The sequence below is a fragment of the Salvelinus sp. IW2-2015 genome, linkage group LG34, assembly GCF_002910315.2.
Source record: "Salvelinus sp. IW2-2015 linkage group LG34, ASM291031v2, whole genome shotgun sequence".
Classification (NCBI taxonomy): domain Eukaryota; kingdom Metazoa; phylum Chordata; class Actinopteri; order Salmoniformes; family Salmonidae; genus Salvelinus; species Salvelinus sp. IW2-2015.
This window is the reverse complement of record NC_036873.1, coordinates 4,048,114-4,057,110: the sequence shown is the minus strand read 5'-3', so window position 1 is coordinate 4,057,110 and position 8,997 is coordinate 4,048,114. Positions and strand designations below refer to the sequence as shown.

Genomic DNA, 8,997 nt, shown 5'->3' with positions numbered 1-8,997 from the left:
AGGAATTAATGCGGGAATCAAGTCAAGGTCAGAATATGGATCTGCTGACACACGCCGTGTAACGGCTTTCTTCTTCCTCCTCTGATGAGGAGTAGTAGGAGGTCGGAAGACAAATGCAGCGTGGTCGTATATCTAATGATTTTAATGAGAATGAATACGACAAAATACAAAGTGAAACAAAATGAAAACGAAACAGTCCGTAACGTGAAAACACAAACACTAAAACGGAAATAACCACCCGAAACCAGGTGGAAAAAGGCTCCCTAAGTATGATTCTCAATCAGAGACAACTAACGACACCTGCCTCTGATTGAGAATCATACCAGGCCAAACGAAAAACCCAACATGACAAACGAACATGATTAACACCCAACTCACGCCTGACCACACTAAACAAAGAAATACAAAAGAACTAGGTCAGAACGTGACATCCGCCACACCTTCATTTCGTTGAAAGAATAGCATGGATATGGACACATCTGCCTGGTTCTTGCCGAACTGCCTGGGGTCAGACCGAAGTAAAGTCGGCATTAAGTCACTAGCGGATGAGGGCTCAGACGGCGCCAGCTAGCCGTTTTTTACAATACTTACTGAATATACCTACACACAGCCATACACAAACACCCACTGTCAACGTCAAAACTAGTTTAGTCAGGTTTGTTCAATAATGAATTTGATTTTATCATAATGACAATGTTTTTACCCACATTATTATTTATGTCCCACGATGGTTTAACAACAACGAAGTCATTTGTAACTACAATACAGGACTCATGTAGTGGGGATGGGTAAACATCCATGTTGAAAGTGTGTTTATTATCTGTGCCTACCTACCTGAGGGAGTGTATGTCTGTATCACATGTCTCTTCCTGGAAGAGGTGCTGCTGGTGAAGGAGGGTGAGAGGAGGGCCTGGGAAAATGCACAGGCCCATGTATAGAGTATAGTGACATGAATGTAGTACTAGGTAGTTTATAGTTCATTCTGTTGGTTTGGATGTAGTAGGGAACTGGATGAGGAGAACTGAGGGAAGAATGAGTATGATGAGCAGAGTAGATGATATGGTGATGGTTGGTGTGATCGTGTCTGTGAAAATGCTTCACTGATGAAAAGTGACAACTTTGTCTGTTGTATACTGGTGTTTATAGTGAGATAATGATAGTATCTTAATTCTTGTAATACTTCATGAAGTAGAGAAGCTGTGTGTAATGTAATATTAAACATTTTCCAAAGTATTTTAACATTAATTTTACCAAGGGAGGGTACCAGATTTACAGAAAAAGTCAGTGTTAACATAATGAGAAAAGTTATTCTACTTGTCACATCGTTTTGGGGCAATAAATGTGATTTGTTTTAATTAAATACGAAATTGACTGTCCTGACTGACTTGGTTATTTTGTAGGGACGGAGTTTGGACATAAAATTATTTCCAATGGCTCCATATTGTTAGGTACTTTCAATCAGTTTTAGAGATGGGCTTTGACTGTGGTTAACATTTTAATAATATGTAATGTTTCTGTGTACAGTAAAGAGTTTCTTAAATAAACCTTATGCTTTTTCTGTACCATCTTTGTTTTGCAGTCTGCAGTCCTTGAAGACCTGCTGATATCAGTGTTACTGGTGGGGGAGACTGGACCTCTGAGGTGGCTGGTCACAAACCCTGGCTCCGTCTCAGAACCCTGGATCAGGAGCCATGCGTCTTCTTCCCGAGTCAGAACCAGGACCCAACCGCGAGGGACAGAGACTCCACCACAACCACTACACAGAACACAACAGGTGGACTGAAAACCTCAAGTCTGGTGGTCATCAGAGTGACCGAGGCTCCAGTCAGGGATCAGTCTGCAAGCGCGAGACCTTCTCTTCACAGTCTCAGTGCAGGGATGAAGCAGGGCCTGGGCTGATAGAGATAGACCCTCCTGTTCCTATGATACAAATAACACCAGTATCCATGAACAGAGCAGATCACCCCTGGGGCTTTAGCTTCACGGGAGTGGGGGGAGACCCCCCAGGTGGTAGTCTTCTCTTTCAGGGTCCCGTCTAATGCCTACTGAAAGGGTTCATAGAAGGGACTGGTCTAATTCCCTCAGCTGCCTCAAGGAGAGTCTTCTTCATGTGCAAACTATGTTACAGAGGCTTCTCCTTCCTGAGTAACCTTATCAGAAATAGGAGTGTCACAACGGGGAGAAATCGTAGCAGTGTGGCTTGAGGTGTACACAGGGGGATATCTGGGACCATTCTTTAGGCTGTTATTATAGTTATCATGTTAAGTGTATTGGGGTAAGCTTTGTTAACTTGTCAATTGTAAATACATGTTTTTAGAGAGATGGTAAACATAGGCTTAACAAGTAGCACGAACCTTAGCTCATCTCTATTTCTGTAGTGTGCGGCAGCTTGACGTACAAGTACACCCTGACAAGACGCTAGTCTATTGCAGAGCCTTAGCTTTAATCTAGTTCTTAACGCTGAGTGCCAATCCTAGAAGCATCAGGGCCCATTTTTTAAGTCTTTTGGTATGACTAGGCCAGGGATTAAACTCAACCTTCCATCTCAGGGCAGACACTAACTACAAGGCCACGATATTACTTACTGAGGTAAAGTAATGTTATTTTTCTATCTATTCTTGCTAACACACTATTCTTTATAAAGTCACTCTCAGCTTAATAAATACTGATCATAGATCTTTGATGTGTAATGTAATAAGCAGTACCGTATTTCAAAGAACAGCAAGCATATCTTTTTAATTGAATATACCCTTCCAGCTATGACGCAAACCAATAGATCCTTTCTCTTAAGTAAAGGAAGGGAACAAGGACATGAACGATTTCGATGTTAGGCTTTTTATTGTTATCTAGACGTTTAATTAACACCTGCAACTCAAAATATGAATTAATTTAACTGACAGCTGCACCAATACTTACCTCAGGTATTCTTTAATTCGCGCTGGAGAAAGGAATTGGTTGATATATGTTCTAGTAACGCTAGCTAGCTGCTAACACTCAAATAGCCTCCATCATGGAGGAGCTAGAATACAGCGTGGAAGAGATCTGTAAACTTGTAGACGACGACTATGCAGTGTTTCGTTTGGAAATAACTCAAAGCCAGAAAGAAAACAGAGGACTGCGGAGAAACTACACTACTGGAATATGAAGGTGGCACGGGAGCGCGCAGGAGGGACAACGAGAGGAGCGATTCTCGCCAGTCGATCTAGAAGTGTCAACATCCTGGACGATCCAGAGGATGACAAGAGGTAACATTCTACAGGATGCTGCGGCCCTGTCGACCTTCCACTCTGCGCATGTTTCAGATTGTTACAGAATTGGGTCTTTGTCAGTTTTTGTGATAGTATACCATACTTCGCTGATTATTGGCTACTTGGCACATATATATTTTTTTAACCAGCCAAGTCAATTAAGAACAAATTCTTCTTGCAAAAAGATTCTTTACCGAATTTCCTATTGTCATGCTCAATTTTTAAAGTGATGCATGGAACATAGTCAATCAATAAATGGTGTTACAACAAGTTATGAGAAGTGTACGCTTACACCCAGGGCCAGATTACGAATAGGCACTCAAGAGCTTCAATTTTTTCATTTCATCTGACAAAGCACCGGTTCCAATCCAAGTGCCAATGCATTTAGCAAACTCCAGGGTTTACATTTGTTGGTAGTCAGATTATTCAGTCTGCAATACACAATTCATTGGTATATACAGTCTGAACTAATAGGGATGGGCATTGACATTTTTTGACTGTAAGGAGTACTCACATGCTTTTTTTCTGAGTAAATCCAATTGGGGGAAATATGTTTATAGAACAAGGCCGCACTGGAAATAATGATTGCTTATCTATATGCAACAAAATTGCAACAATACCTAATTGATCATAACGTTACAGATAAAATCCTAATTGCTAAATTTCCCTGTATATATTCAGTCATTAAAAAGCAAGCGCCATTTAAGATTAATTTATTGCAATTGTAATATATGGTAGTAACTGATTGTTCACCATCCTCCCTGATTCAGAATATACATTTTCATTGTCTGGCATAGCTATTGACGATGAAAAACGAATATCCAATATAAAACAAATGTTTCTGGTGCGAAACTGAACCATATACCACCAGCTCTCTGAAAAGTTGGTAAACAATACTTTCCTGTCTTATTTTGTGTCTCAAAATTCACACAAATTTGCAGGCATTAGTTTCAGGCTGTTATTACAATTCATTGTGTATTAAGCTTATTAATCAGAATCATTTGTTGGATACATGAAATAGAGCTCTATGGCAGCACACGAGTGGTTGGTAGGTCTTCGAAATGAGAATACATGAGCAGAAAATAACCTCATACCTTACTGTCAAATATGTGGTGACCTTTGGTCCTGGGGCCTTTAAGGTCAACGCATCATGAACTTTACCCAGTTGCAGCGTGTCATAGTGGGTACAATATACGTTGAGCATTGACAGTACCTCACCACTCTTTTCCCAATCACTCTCTCAGGACATCTCACTGGAGGCACAGGAGCTTTTGTGAAGCCAGCAGAACAAACGCGTGGAGAGAATGACCAACCCATAGCTATGATGAAGGAGAGTGGAACCTCACCCAGCATGTTATCGTGATAGAGGTTAGTGTCGTAGTGTAACATGAAAAATTAAGTCATAAAATGTGGCCCTTAATTAATATAAGTAAGGCTAACTCCGCTATTCAGTCATGTACATCTTATTTATCTGCCATAGGGGAAGCTTGTGAGACTTCTCTATGACATTGTTTATCCAATTCAACTCATGTACCATAATCCTCCCCTGTTGTGTGTCTGCAGATGTAGAGGCTAGAGGTCCTGAGGTCAAGCAGGAGAGGTCTGAAGAGAGGGCACGACACAGAAGAGACATCGAGCTTGGACGCCCCCTGTAGCCACGGAGAACGCACTGCACGCCCCAACCAGGACCTGCCGAGCATCATCGGAGGTCAGTAGAACGCAGAACACCGTCTTAAGTCTCTGTGTCTGTCTCTGACTTGAACACAAAGGCTCTTTGCACACAGGATCTGACCACAGATAGACCAGAGAGACTGGAAGCTGGGGCCACTGGACTGTCTCTGCTTCGACTCAGAGTAACCCGAGCATGAGGACGATTCAATCCATTGGGACCCTGGCAACTGCCCTTGGGTTTAGATGACACAGACTGATCTGTCTAGAGAGGACTGGAACAGTACAGTAGTAATGTATAGGATTCAAACAGGGATGAAATCCTTCAGCTGTACCGGTGTCATATGCGCTTTACCCAAGCTGGACACCAGAAGAGGCACAGGTGGTCCACACAGGGGAGAATCCTACAGCTGCGGGAAGAGGTTCTCAAGAGGGAGCTACCTCAGGATACACCAGCAGAAAAAAACAATTCCACTCTATAACATGAACACAGTTTTCACTTCACAGATTTTATGGCAAGTAAAGTATACAGAGAAAAATAAAAATCATGGCAGCTGTGATGGAAACAGGAAGTTTGGTACATTTTTTCTAAATGCTACAGAATTTGTTTGTTCGACATGGGATCTTTTTTGCGTCTGTAAAATTAATTATGAGAGAAAGGGCGGTGGAAACGCCTTAATGCGCAAATGTTGATATAAGCCATCTATTCGAAGTAAACTTGGAGTCACGCGTGACATTGGTGTGTGGTCCTTCACTACGACTCAGGGAAACATGTAGTTTATTGGGCTACAGAGGTGGTGAAAGTGCAGGTGATCTTGATGCTCATTTTCAAATAATATCCATGCTTGACTTCTGTTTGGCAATAAATATTCTTGCTCTTTTCCATAATATATATTATGTAGACTAGCCTACGCCGCACTGTTTTTGTGCAGCTGTTGGCTAGAGTGCACGTGCCAAGACCAGAGTAGGCACATTTGCTATTATATTTTAACGCAACAGTTTGTGACAAAACTATCGGTAGAGTTGAAAATGCGATGGAAACACATTGAACGTAATATTTTTTATTCTGTACATGAAAACGTAAGCGAAAAATAGTATTTCGTGTGCGCTACGTCATCACGCACTGATTTTTTTATCTTCATCAAGTCAGTTTGGTGAAACACAACTGGTGGGATAATGCGCATATTTTCTTTCAAATCTGTCGTCAAATTGAATGGATCCAGAGCTATAGAAAGTACCATTCCACTCGATAGATTCTAACGTTTAGATAAACCCAGCTAAAGACTATGATGTGTTCATTGTTGTCAGAGAAAAATCAGATAAATTTGGAGTAACAGATTTCAGTGTTAATATTCCTGGGTAAATATTGCATCCCAGACATTGTATAATATAAAGCCTAAAGTCGGTCACATGGTGTTTCCACTGTGTAGGTATATGATGTGTTTCATTATTGTCATGAACTACTTAATTATATATATGTATATAAGGATATTCAATGGGGTCATAAATATGGACACAGTTGATAAGATGAACAATACATTTTTTGTTTCAGTATAGTGTTTTCCCTGATTTTATCAAGGGTGCCAATAATTTTGCGGTTACATTTGCATGTACAGGAATTTGACTCTGTGAAATCGTAATAGGCATCAAACATAGTGGGGATGGGTAAACACTATGTTGCAAGTGTGTTTATTATCTGTGTGTACGTACCCGAGGGAGTGGGTGTCTGTGTAATCTGTATAACCTGTCTTTTCCAGGAGGAGAGGGTCTGAGGTGCTTCTGGTGAAGGAGGAGGGTCTGGGGAACACTGAAGGACATAGTCATGAAGGACAACCAGACTCACCTCCTCTGAACCCACAGAGGAACCAGCTGAGCAGCACAGGACAACACAGTCTCACTGAGGTGAGCCACTGTGAACTACTGTCTGAATGGTATTAGGTCAGGGTCTGTTATCCACAAAGTCTCTCAGAGTAGGATTTGCTGATCTAAGTTATAATCTTATTCATTATGATCTAAAAGGCAAAACTGATCCTAGATCAGCACTCCTACTTTGAGACTCTTTGTGGATTACGGGCCCAGGTCTTGATTGTTTGTCTTAAGTGTGGGACCTTGCCTTTTGAATGATCAAACCATTAAAGAGTGTCAAGAAATCAAATCGACTTACAATTTTGCATAGTACTCATAGCAATCCTCATTGCCCAATCAGAAGATGGTGCCATAGCAGGATGCTCATATCAGATGTTTGATCCAACATCCTTCTCACTCTGTACTCTTACAGTCAGTAGACAAGGAGGATGGGAAGCCTGATCTGTGCTGGTCAAAGAGGAGACAATAGAAGACGGACCAGAGAGCATTGATTGCTGAGTGGACTAAAGATGGGGAGCAAGGTAAGGGAGAATACATATAGCCTACATACAGTAATAGATATTCAATGGGAATAGTGATGCACCTGGTTATTATTCTTTTTAATTTTTTCATTCATGAAATCAATTACAACTTTATGTTTAGTTACAAAACAACAACATTATAATGTATAAACTTCACCAGGTAATTTGAGACTCAAAACTCTAGATATGGATTTTTCACTGCCATGTTTGTAGTCTTTTTTGCAGTGGTTGGCTGGAAGCTAACAGAGGAGACTGGGCATCCATCTCAGATTTCCAGACCCAGACCGGTGGCAGCCAAAGGCAGGGGATGATTACTGCGAGGACGGACTGAGGAACATAGTGGAGGTCAGTGGATGGACAGCGTCTTCAAACTCTGGGCTGGGGACAACACTGTACCCCACAACCAGACACGACTTGTCGAACAAAAACAACAAACAAACTTAGTCTCCATGACAACAGACTGGCTGAGACAGGGCGAAGCGTAGATTTGGTCTGGCAGGGAGCAGGGAGGTGCAGTCTGCAGCCCAGACCCTTCTCTTCACAGTCTCAGTGCAGGGATGAAGCAGGGCCTGGGGCTGATAGAGATAGACCCTCCTGTTCCTATGATACAAAYACCACAGTATCCATGAACAGAGCAGATCACCCTGGGCTTTAGCCTTCACAGGGAGTGGGGGGAGACCCCCCAGGTGGTAGTCTTCTCTTTCAGGGTCCCGTCTAATGCCTACTGAAAGGGTTCATAGAAGGGACTGGGTCTAACCTTCCTCAGCTGCCTCAAGGAGAGTCCCTTCATGTGCAAACTATGTTACAAGAGCTTCTCCTTCCTGAGTAACCTTATCAGACATAGGAGTGTCCACAACGGGGAGAAATCGTAGCAGTGTGGCTTGAGGTGTACACAGGGGATATCTGGGAACCATTCTTTAGCTGTTATATTATAGTTATCATGTTAAGTGTATTGGGGTAACGCTTTGTTAACTTGTCAATTGTAAATAACTGTTTTTAGAGAGATGGTAAACATAGGCTATAACAAGTAAGCACGAACCTTAGCTCATCTCCTATTTCTGTAGTGTGAGGCAGCTTGACGTACAAGTACACCCCCTGGACAAGACGCTAGTCTATTGCAGAGCCTTAGCTTTAATCTAGTTCCTTAACGCTGAGTGCCAATCCTAGAAGCATCAGGGCCCATTTTTACAGTCTTTGGTATGACTAGGCCAGGGATTAAACTCAACCTTCCAATCTCAGGGCAGACACTAACTACAAGGCCACGAATATTTACCTTACTGAGGTAAAGTAATGTTATTTTCTACTCTATTCTTGCTAACACACTACTCTTTATAAACGTCAGCTCTCAGCTTAATAAATACTGATCATAGGATATTTGATGTGTAATGTAATAWGCAGTACCGTATTTCAAAGAACAGCACGCATAYCTTTTTAATTGAATTATACCCTTCCAGCTATGACGCAAACCAATAAGATCCTTTCTCTTAAGTAAACGGAAGGGAACAAGGACCATGAACGATTTCGATGTTAGCGCTTTTATTGTTATCTAGACGTTTATTAACACCCTGCAACTCAAAATATRATTAATTTAACTGCACAGCATCACATACTTACCTCAGGTAGTCTTTAATTCGCGCTGGAGAAAGGAATTGGTTGATATATGTTATCTAGGTAACGCTAGCTAGCTGCTAACA

At 41.6% G+C, this 8,997-nt stretch overlaps 2 protein-coding genes across 5 annotated transcripts in view; one reads left to right on the top strand and one right to left on the bottom strand.

Moving 5' to 3' along the window:
• Window positions 1-8,997, bottom strand: part of LOC112067942 (uncharacterized) — a 539,689-nt gene that overhangs the window by 246,712 nt on the left and 283,980 nt on the right. The gene's annotated exons all lie outside the window — the stretch shown is intronic.
• Window positions 1-8,997, top strand: part of LOC111958455 (uncharacterized) — a 320,242-nt gene that overhangs the window by 187,195 nt on the left and 124,050 nt on the right. The gene's annotated exons all lie outside the window — the stretch shown is intronic.